Genomic DNA, 8,618 nt, shown 5'->3' with positions numbered 1-8,618 from the left:
GCTTTTCCTTGTCTTCCTTTGAGAATAGGTTGAAAAAAAAAAAATTAGCTCAGGAGCAGGTAACCCTGATAATAATGGTTCCCAATTGGCCAAGATGACCTTGGTTTCCAGAGCTAGTCCTAAGAATATTGATTTCTCCATTTCATTCCCCTCTGAAGAGAACCCTTCTGTCAGTAACCAAGGCTGCCTGACGACCCTAATCATTTCTTTCTTAGCAGCACAACTATTGAGAGGAAACATTTTATGAAGTAGAGAGTCAGTACAAAGTGCATAATAGAATACTGGAGGGAGCACCATATCTTCTAGGAATGTCCCAGACTGAGAAACTTCTGGTCTGATATTAGAATTGACAACAGAATTATTTCAAGGATGCATTCAAATTGGTATTAACAGGAGTTAGGAAAATGACCCGGAATTTACTGAAATTAACCAAATACACACACTTGTTTAGAATCCTTGGCATTGCACATAATAAATGCATCTAACCACTACAGTTGTTGCCCACTCACCCTAAAAGAGTTATAATAGAAATGTGGTTCACAAGAATAAAGGAATTAGGAGTATAGAAAAATATACTGCTTTTATTTTTATATGTATATAAACCACTGGACTTTCTGAGGAAAAAATGGACCAAGTAGGATGTAATGATTAAAAACAATCATTGGTATAACTTCTATTACAGTAGAAGATATAATTGTTAACCTGTGCCTCAACTCTCCCATATTCTCAAGGTGAAATCAACGCTATTGGCATAAAGCATAAGCAACTGGGCTCTCTGCTAGAAGAGTGGTTGGTGAGGTGAAATGCATTTTCCTCTAACTCAAGACTAGGTCATGGAACTGTGTGCAGGTCCTTTGCAACTGCTAATCCATCATGCGGCCAGCCCTTTGGTGCTGATGCAGATCCAATGGTCCTAAATTCTTTGTACACTTCTCTGCAGAGCTGGGGTGAGGACCGTTCATTCGCCATGTAGGGGGCATGCAGACACCCCTGCATGTCTGCTTCAGCATTGACTCTGGGTACAATGTCAGGAAGGGAGGGGAGTGTTAAACTGTACTATAAATATTGTACTGGATCTCCACACTAGAAGTGGAATTTCACTTGTCTTTAGGGTGAAAGTCACCCCTGTACAGAGGTCCTGCACAAGGTCTATACATAAAGTGATCATATTTTGAAATAAAAAAACTTTTGTGGAGATATTACTTAGGGTCACAAAATATTTCTACAAAAGGCAAAAATACACTTTAAAAAATTCTATACTGATGTCACTGTTGTGATACACTCACTTTTTACAGTAGAACTCACAATGAGAGTACATTTATAGGCCCAGTATGTTCATAAGATGTCACAATAACCTATATCAACAAAAGTTGATGGGGAAGGGGGGGAGGATGAAAGGGAGACAGAGTTAGTGCAAACAAAAAAGCCTGCTGGTATAACTACTGTGTTAAGGTCATGCTTGGTAAACAATAGGGAATCAGAAATCAGTGAACCAAAATTGGTGTGCTAGAAATTAGGCCTTATTGGTAACAAAATAAAGAGGGGATAGGCTATTCCGTCCACCACTCCCTTTGTGGGTCTTTAAAGAAAGAGACTTTGTGGAGAAAAATTGGCTACAGGAGTGAGATTCACCATTATGGCTCCCACCCCCACCATCTCCTGGTGGGGCTCTGAGCCGTCTTCATCCTGAGTCTGAGAGAGATTCTGACCAGGCCAGAGAGGGAGCCAGATGACATCGCCATCTCTGCTGGCTCCGAACACCACCTGGGATGAAACAGGATTGGACTTTAACTATAACCCTAGCCCATCTCAACTTACTTTCCCCCTCCCCAAAGGACAGTTATTACCATCTTTGATGCCAACTATGAGTCTGTCAGACAAAGTTTTTTTTCCTTCTAAAAACTTTCTCCAACTAAAGGGAAAGGGAACAAAGGATGCTGTTAAAATGAAAGCCGTGTTTAATACTTTACATTACAAATGCTTTAACTGTTTTTCCTTATCTTTAGGAAAAGTTAAAAGGATTTGTAATGGTGTGTTTGCCATGATACCAAGCAAGCTGAGGTGTCTGTACAACACACCCCAAACCTTGTTTAACATTGTTTAATGTTGGATAGTGACTGGGTTATATTAACATCTTTAGCTCATTTACGGCATTTAAATTACTACTAGCCAACTACTGCCAACTTTTGAAACCACATTTCTCAGAGTGGAGGATTCCCCCTCCCCGCCCAGTAATTTAGTGTCAGAAGGAACCATTGTGATTATCTGATCTCCTGCACATTGCAGGCCTCAGAACCTCACCCACTCCTATCCATAACCTCTGGCTGAGTTACTGAAGTCCTCAAATCATGGTTTAAAGACTCCAAGTTACAGAGAATCCCCCATTTTCACTAGTTTAAATCTGCAAGTGACCCGTGCTCATGCTGCAGAGGAAGGCAAAAAAACTCCAGGGTCTCTGCCAATCTGACCCAGGGGAAAATTCCTTCCTGACCTCAAATACGGTGATCAGTTAGACCCTGAGCATGTAGGCAAGACCCACCAGGCAGATACCAGGGAAAAAATGCTCTGTAGTAACTCAAAGCCCTCCCCATCGAGTGTCCAGTCTCCAGCCATTTGGGGATTTTTGCTACTGGCAGTTGCCAAAGGGCCACATGCCATTGTAGGCAGTCTCATCAGATCATCCCCTCCATAAACTTATCAAGCTCAGTCTTTAAGCCAGTTAGGTTTTTTTTGCTCCCACTGCTCCACTTCGAAGGCTGTTCCAGAACTGCACTGCTCTGATGGCTAGAAACCTTTGCCTAATTTCTAGCCTAAACTTGTTGATGGCCAACTTATATCCATTTGTTCTTGTGTTCACAGTGGTGCTTATCTTAAATAACTCCTTTCCCTCCCTGGTGTTTATCCCTCTGATGTATTTAGAGAGAGCAATTCTCAGCCTTCTTTTGGTTAGGCTAAACAACCCAAGCTCCTTGAGTCTTCTCTCATAAGGTAGGTTTTCCATTCCTTGAATCATCCTAGTAGCCCTTCTCTGTACTTGTTCCAGTTTCAATTCATCTTTTTTAAACATGGGAGACCAGAATAACACACAGTATTCCAGATGAAGTCTCACCAGTGCCTTGTATAATAGTACTAATGCTTTCCTGTCTCTACTGGAAATACCTCTCCTGATACATTTTAGGATTGCACTAGCCTTTTTCATGGCTGCATCGCATTGAGGGCTCATAGTCATCCTGTGATCAACCAATGCACCCAGGTCTTTCTCCTCCTCTGTCACTTCCAACTGATACGTCCCCAGCTTATAGCAAAAATTCTTGTTGTTAGTCCCTAAATGCATGACCTTGCACTTTGCACTATTACATTTCATCCCATTTCTATTACTCCAGTTTACAAGGTCATCCAGGTCTTCTTGTATGACTTTCCAGTCCTTCTCCGTATTGGCAATACCTCCCAACTTTGTGTCCTGCAAATTTTATTAGCACACTCCCACTTTTTGTGCCATGGTCAGTAATAAAAATGTTAAATAAGATTGGTCCCTAGACCGATCCTTGAGGAACTCCACTAGTAACGTCTCTCCAACCTGACAGTCACCTTTCAGTATGACCCATTCTAGTCGACCCTTTAACCAGTTCCTTATCCACCTTTCAATTATATTAATCCCCATCTTCTCCAATTTAGCTAATAACTTCCCAAGTGGAACTGTATCAAATGCTTACTGGAATCCAAGTAGATTAGATCTACTACATTTCCTTTGCCTAAAAATTCAGTTTTCTTCTTAAAGAAGATCAGGTTGGTCTAGCATAATCTACCTTTTGTAAAACTATGTTGTATTTTATCCCAATTATTGTTCACCTCTGTGTCCTTAATTACTTTTTCTTTCAAAATTTGCTCCAAGGCCTTGCATACAGTTGAGGTCAAACTAATAGGCCTGTAGTTTCCTAGATCATTTTTTCCCTTTCTTAAAAATACGAACTATATTAGCAATTCTCCAGTCAGCGGGTACAATCCCTGAGTTTACAGAGTCATTAAAATCCTTGCTATTGAGTTTGCAATTTCATGTGCCAGTTCCTTTAATAATCTTGGATGGAGATTATCCAGGCCCCTGGATTTAGTCCCATTAAACTGTTTGAGTTTGGCTTCCACCTTGCATGTGGTAATTTCTATTTCCATATCCTCATTGCCATTTGCCACCCTGCCACTACCCCATAACTCTTCATTAGCCTCATTAAAAACTTTGGAAAAGTATTTGTTTAGGTGTTGGGCCATGCCTTCATTATTTTTAATCTCCACCCCACCCTCAGCGCTTAGCGGTGCCACTTCTTCTTTCCTTGTATTCTTTTTATTTATATGGCTATAGAACCTGTTACTCTTGGTTTTAATTCCCTTTGCAAGGTCCAACTCTGCTTGGCTTTTGGCAATTCTCACGTTTCCCCTGCACTTTCTGACCTCCAAGAGGTAGTTTTCCTTGTGGATCCCTCCCATCTACCATGCCTTGTAGGCTTTCTGCTTTTTCTTAATCAGTATTTCATGCTAAACTCACTCATTTAAGTGTTAACATTTACTTTGAGCAAAATATGAGCTTTGATACAGTCTACACTCCTTCGATTTTTCTCTTTGCTTCAAACACTGTTCATCATGCTGAATGCTCATTTCTTTGGGCAAACTCTGCTCTCTATAGCAAAACCTCTTGAACAAACATTTTAAATAAAAACAACTAGTGGTTTGACAGATTAAATGAAAAAGCAGGACATTCTGGGTGTCCTGAAAAAGTTCCTGGGCTTGAATGGGACTTAATTGGCTTGAATGGTGCATAGGCCTTCTTCTGGCCTTCTGCTTAAGGGTGAAGGAATTCCCACCCATTATACTTTAGAAATATTATTATTTGTATTGCCATAGCACCTAGGAGCCCCAGTAATAGACCCGGACCCCCCTGTGCTAGGTACTGTATAAACACAGAACAAAACAATGGTGTGCTACTAACTATTCTGTTTGCCTATAATAAAAAAATAGTAACTAAAAAGCCAGGGATTCCAAGATAAGGTGACTTTGGTCCTTCTTTCAGAGTAGCAGCCGTATTAGTCTGTATCCACAAGTCCTCGTGTTCTTTTTGGTCCTTCTGCGATCTCGAAACAAGCTAGCTTCATGGTCCTCTTTTAGGTTCTGGGTAGTTTTTTCTTTAACAGTTTGCAGTGGGGAAACTAAAGGCTTTTGGAATCCAAGTAGCAGAAATTTGTTTTAAAAAAATAAATAAATAAAAAAACCCCACAAGACTGGCTAGGTAAGGGCCTCCATATCAGTTCCTGTGTGTGTGTGTGTGTGTGTGTGTGTGTGTGTGTGCGCGCCACAGCCTTCAATAGCATAAGCAATAAACTAGATAATTGGTGTGTTGGTTCTCGTCCAATAATAATTTATTTCCTCGGAGCAACTTCAAAGCCTAATCCTAAAATTAAATCCCCTGTTCCTCCCTGGGATTCTAATTTAGTTTTGAATGCTCAAATGGATCCTCTGTTGGAATATTTCAGTCAGTTTTCTGACCTAAGGGCAGCATTCCTGGTTGCTGTGTGCCCTGCGAGGAGAATAGGTGAAATACAGGGACTTTTATGAGGAGTCTCCTGTTTAGCCTTCCATCAAGACGCAGTGGTCATCAAAGCTGTACTTCACTTCTTACTGAAAGCAATTTAATTTAAATAAGGAAATCATCCCATCTCATCAATATGTCCTACCCACCCTCCCAAGTGAGGAGAAGAAAGGGTGCCATAACCTAGATTTGGAGAGAGCTGATATGGTTTTCATCAAACAGAAACTTGGTTTTAGAAAATTAGATCATTTGTTTGTTCTTTTAGAGTGGAACAAAAAGGGAATTACTGTCTGCCTACAGGGTTAGTTTTCTGCCAATTGAAGGAATGCATTGAGGAAGTTTACCTTGTTAAGATTAAAGTGTGGCTTCCAGGATTGGGACAAAATCTCACTCCACTAGGGTGATTTTTGCAACCTCAACTGAGAGAAGAGATGCTTCTCTTTTGGAGCTGAGTAAGGCAGACACTTGGCCCTCTCACCATACTTTTGAATGGCATTCCAGAGTGCTTTGAAAATGCAGAACACTAGGTAAATGCTAAGTTTGATAGTAGTTACTAAATATGTGTGGTTGCTCTGCCTATATGTAGTGGATCCATACAGCAACTTAAAAGAGATATTGTCAGCTTGAAATGGTATCCCGTTCCATAACATTGAGTTAAAGGTACACCTGCTAATTTTTATGTTTTCAATCCACATCTTTGTTTTTAAAAATGTTTTTTTTCCTCTTTCCTATGTGAAAGACAACAGGGGAAACTGCTGTTAGTGAAATCGAGTCTACCAAGTAAACTAGAAAAAAACAATTTTATTTTTGTTTCCAATCTGTCTCAACCATAAAAACCTTAGGTTTTAGTTATAACAATTTTTGGTTAACTAAATCACAGAAGTTTTAATTTTTAAGCAGTTGGTATCTTCTTACGAGGTACCATTACTAAAAAAAAACAAAAAAACATTGTAATGCTCCCCATGGAGAGCATGAATACCAACATCAGGGCAGACTGTTAAAAATAGGGCACAAACCCCTAGTCGGTTGTGACTTCTAAACTTAGATTCCACCAACCAACAGTGCCAGGTGCAAACTCCTCAGGCAAGTTAACAGCCTTAACACAGAGTCACAGACAGTCCCGTTGGGACTCCAGTCTGTCTTGCCATCTCTGTGATAGGTGGCCCTTTACACCAAGAATCACAGCAATATTCAAGTTACGCCTGATCCCAAAGGACCAATCACTTACCCCAGGTCAATTGTGCTTTAGGTCTCGCAACAAAGACAATGCTGGTAACCAATCCTATAGTAAACTGTATTAAGACTAATTAAATAGGAAAAGAAAATTAGAAAGTTATTTACAAGGTTAATGCAAGAAAATGTTGTCACATGAATGAGTTACAATCTTATGTTTCAAAAGGTAATATATGCTTCTATAGTCAGCAAGCTAGGGATAACCCAGGCTAAACATCTGAGGCTCTCTTGGGATTTATGCCTAGAAATACCTTGCAACCTCTCCACTCCCAATCCAAGTAGCATAGAGATACCTTATCCCTTTTGTTTAGGGGTTTTATCCCCCTCCTGCCATGTGCTCTGTCAGTGTTCAGTTGAGACATGGGGACCTTGGCATGAGCTGATGCCTGGTCTGCCAGCATCACAATCATATGCCCCAGTTTTACCTAGCAATCATGGTTCTTCATATTATGTCCTAATGTCCAGGATCCTCTTTTGGGACACATGGTTTTTCATTTGATCAATGAAAAATTTTTGTAAATAGCTCCAGTATTTTTGATCAGGACATAGTAGGTTAAATCTACATTGTACTGTAGATGCTTCCTACAGCGATGGAAGGGGGTTTTCCATTGACGTAGGTAATCCACCATCCTGATTGGCAATAACTAGGTTGACGGAAGAATTACGTTTATACTGGGGGTTAGGTTGAGCTTAACTATGGTGCTCTGAGACTTGAATTTTTCACACCCCTGCATGCCGTAGCTATGTTGACCTAACTTTTAAGTGTGGACCAGGCCGTATTGCTACACTGAACAGGATTTGCGCTGTGTTTACCAGGAACATAGTGCCATGGGACAAGAATTCAGCATGATGCTCAGGATCTAGAGCAAAGAGAAAAGTCAAAGGAGTATAGACCCTATCAATGTTGCTCTTTCTCTCAAAGTGAACTTTAACTACACTTAATCATTGTTTCATGAGAAACTCATTCAGAACATTACATTACTAGAAAAAATCCTCCACCCTAAGAAATAAGTATGTGTCACTGTTGAGTCAGAGTCTGGTAGTAGTGACAATAGCACACAGTTTAAAAAAGTGTTTATTATTATTATTTATTATTAATAGTAATAATTTGTATTACTGTAGTGCCTTGATGCCCTACTCATAGACTAGGACACCATTGTGTTAGGTGCTACAGGCTCGTGGGCTTCCCTAACTGTAGTAGGACAATAGATGGGTCATGTATCCTGATTCTGATTCCCCCCACATCCCCCCGCCACCTTGATTCTGAGTGCATAATCTGCAGGGGGTACTTTTGCATGGTTATGTAAGTGATGGTGGGTCACTGAGGACATGTCACTGACATTTACTTTGGCTGGTCAGGGAAGGTTCACAATTCTCTCACCTTTAGGGATACAAGACTTTTTGAAAAGCTGCCATCAAGGACATTTTCCCCAGACAGACATTTATATTAGGGAGATAGGAAGGTTGTGATGCCAACTGTGAGTCACAGGGACCCAACCTGTGCTTTGCTTTCCTGGCTCGTGAAGCCATACACCTGGCACCTGGACAGCAGCAAGGAGAGATGTAACTATTGCCTGAGTGGGTACAGAATGACCATGGAGTGTGCATCTGACATATTAAAGGGACACTGGAGATATCCTATGACTAGGCAGGATCTCAGTAAGCCAAATATTCCTGTTGTTGATGCATGTTGCGTTTTGCATCATATTTGCAAGGCTGAGAGGGAAATGTTACCAGCAGGATGGAGAGGGAAAATGAAAAGACTGTCTGCTGACTTTGAGCATCCTGATACAAAGCAATTTCTAGAGCC

The sequence above is a fragment of the Trachemys scripta genome, chromosome 1 (genome assembly GCF_013100865.1).
Source record: "Trachemys scripta elegans isolate TJP31775 chromosome 1, CAS_Tse_1.0, whole genome shotgun sequence".
In the NCBI taxonomy this organism is placed as follows: Eukaryota; Metazoa; Chordata; order Testudines; family Emydidae; genus Trachemys; species Trachemys scripta.
This window is presented reverse-complemented; position numbering follows the sequence as displayed.